The following is a 3353-nucleotide window of genomic DNA, read 5'->3' on the forward strand; positions in this document are numbered from 1 at the left end:
GATATGCATTTACTGCCTACATTTGTATTAAGCAGGATTATCTCATAAAAAAAATACTGTATTTAATCTTCATTGTCATATGTTTCAGAAAACTTTGAGTATAGAAGTCCAGATGAGGATGACCTCAACAGAAATTGTACCCCAGATTCAGAGGCACCAGATGGATCCTCTTGCAGTGAGGAGAGCAGTTCAGCACTGCTCTTTAGTGGGGACAGAGATGTTGACCAGCAAAGCCTCCAGGATCCAATCAAACCGACCAAGAGTCCCAGAAGAGGCCCAACAGCCCAAATCACCAATGTACAGCCCAATGGGAACCAGGGCCCACAAGGAAAGCCTAAGAGAAAACGTTCAGGCTCAGACTCCAAGTCAGGGAAACCTCGCAGAGCTCGTACTGCATTCACCTATGAGCAGTTGGTTGCACTGGAGAACAAGTTCAAGTCTACAAGGTACCTATCTGTGTGTGAGCGTCTCAACTTGGCACTTTCGCTCTCCCTCACTGAAACACAGGTCAAGATCTGGTTCCAGAACCGCCGGACAAAGTGGAAGAAACAGAACCCTGGCGCTGACACTTCTGCTCCCACTAGTGCAGCTGGCACTGGGGGAGGAATAGGAGGTTCTCTGGGAAACCTGAGTCCACTCAGCCCATCACCTCCAATTAGTGGACATCTAGCCATGCACACAGGCTATGCATCAGGCCATCATCACCCTTCGGCAGGCAGCCTGGTCCAGCTTCCTTTCCTCACTACCAGCCATGTTCTATCCCCATTCATGTTGGGGACACAGAGCTATGCTGCACCTGCCTTCTACAGCTCCCACCTGTAGAAACACAAATACAAGAAACACATGCACACTGAGCCAAGAGATTGACATCTTTCAACATGTGAATAAATATATCCTTTCTTCAACTCAGCTTGAGTTTTCAATTGTTATAATGTCAAAGGTCGATTTTTACGGATCATTTTGAATGAATGCTACTCTATATAAAAGTGTAAATAGTGTAATGCTTTAGCTCCATATTCTGAATGCTGTTAAACGAAGACAAGCTGATCTGTCCATAGCTGGGTTTCCATTGCCCCTAGAAATGTGCAAAATGCAAATTGCGCAATAGCATACTGGTGATGGAAACAGAAAATTCCCCCCAAAACGTTGTAAAAAAGTTTTTTTTTGATGAAGTGATTTTTTAGACATGTTGATGTGAAAGTATACCTCAAAAGTGTAATGAACATTTTTTTGCATTTTCACCAGTCATGTGACCCGGTCATGTTCAAAGGGTGGGACACAGTACTTCAGCCCCTCCAACAATAGCATGCGGTTCAGAAACACCTCCAACAGCCACAGCAATGAGTGTCAGATCGACGGAGGACTGCTGGGGGCACAAAGGGAATAGGGGTTTACCAGGTGACCCCATCAATCCAGATCATCTTCACAAGGGCAGATCAAACGGCACATCCCCGTGGACTCCTGACACCCGTTAGTGGACTGGTCCGGACCCAGGTAGAGCTGAGGCAGCCAGGCTGTGAACAGGTTGCCACGTCCAAGTGGAGGGCACAGCGAGCACTGCCCTAAGCCACGGGTGAAGTGGCAAGGTCTGGGCAGGAGAGGGCTGCCTCCCCACACCACAGTCATCCCAAGCCTTGGCAGCCTGTATCTGTTGTGGCGCACATCGGCGAAGGAAGTGCGCCCAGCCATGCCCTGATGTGGGGGTCACCGCGGAAGGAGACACTATGCTTCCTGGAGGTCCCGTACCCACTAAGTTAATGAAATTTCCCTTGTAGATTGCACAGGCCCCACACGTTTACCACTCAATGGTTTTACACCATGTCATGAGTCTCGTGAAAACAGTTCATGAGCTTTTATAAGAATTACAAGATCTCATGAGATGTGATGTTACTCTTCATTGGAAATACCTTCACGTAGCAATTGTAATTTTCTCGAAATTGTACAAATACCACTTTTATTTTGCGAAAAACTGTAATGGAAACCCAGCTTATAAAACTGTACAGAAACTGGATGTGATAAATCACTCAAGGAATGACCAGATCTATTATAAATCCTGTGTAGCTTCAGCAGTGCTTTTGTTTGGCCATTTTGGCGAAGGTGCCACAGGCAAACTGATATGCAGCTCATATGGTTACGTATTTGATAATAAACTGACGAAAAACACAAGCTGGTCAGTGTGTGTGTGTGTGTGTGTGTGTGTGTGTGTGTGTGTGTGTGTGTGTGTGTGTGTGTGTATATGTATGTATATATATACAGTATATATCAGAGGCGGGCCGTGCATTTCAACCTTAGGCCTTCAGTGACGACACATACATTAACACAATAGGCTCGTCAAGCAGCACTTAATTTCAGGAGCATTTAAAACCAAGTAGGCATTCACAATTAAGAGCAGGAAACTAAATATATAGATATTGTCAAAAATACCCCTCCGTGAGTCGTCACCTTACCGTGGTGGAGGGGTTTGTGTGTCCCAATGATCCTAGAAGCTAAGTTGTCTGGGGCTTTATGCCCCTGGCAGGGTCACCCATGGCAAACAGGTTCTAGGTGAGGGGCCAGACAAAGCACGGCTCAAAGACCCCAATGATGAAAACAATAAATGGATCTAGGTTTCCCTTGCCCGGACGCGGGTCACCGGGGCCCCCCTCTGGAGCCAGGCCTGGAGGTGGGGCTCGTTGGCAAGCGCCTGGTGGCCGGGCCTACACCCATGGGGCCCGGCCGGGCACAGCCCGAAGAGGCAACGTGGGTCCCCCTTCCCATGGGCTCACCACCCATGAGAGGGGCCAAAGGGGTCGGGTGCAATGTGAGCTGGGCGGCAGCCAAAGGCGGGGACCCTGGCGGTCCGATCCTCGGCTGCAGAAGCTAGCTCTTGGGACATGGAATGTCACCTCTCTGGCAGGGAAGGAGCCCGAGCTGGTGTGTGAGGCAGAGAATTTCCGACTGGATATAGTCGGACTTGCCTCCACACACAGCCTGGGTTCTGGTACCAGTTCTCTCGAGAGGGGTTGGACTCTCTTCCACTCTGGAGTTGCTCACGGTGAGAGGCGCAGAGCAGGTGTGGGCATACTCATTGCCCCCCGGCTCAGTGCCTGTACATTGGGGTTCACACCGGTAGACGAGAGGGTTGCCTCCCTCCGCCTTCGGGTGGGTGGACGGGTCCTGACTGTTGTTTGTGCATATGCACCAAACAGCAGCTCAGCATACCCACCCTTTTTGGAGTCCTTGGAGGGTGTGCTGGAGAGTACTCCTGCTGGGGACTCCATTGTTCTGCTGGGGGACTTCAATGCTCACGTGGGCAATGACAGTGATACCTGGAGGGGCGTGATTGGGAGGAACGGCCCCCCCGATCAGAACCC

This window comes from Hippocampus zosterae, chromosome 1, assembly GCF_025434085.1.
Source record: "Hippocampus zosterae strain Florida chromosome 1, ASM2543408v3, whole genome shotgun sequence".
Lineage (NCBI taxonomy): Eukaryota > Metazoa > Chordata > Actinopteri > Syngnathiformes > Syngnathidae > Hippocampus > Hippocampus zosterae.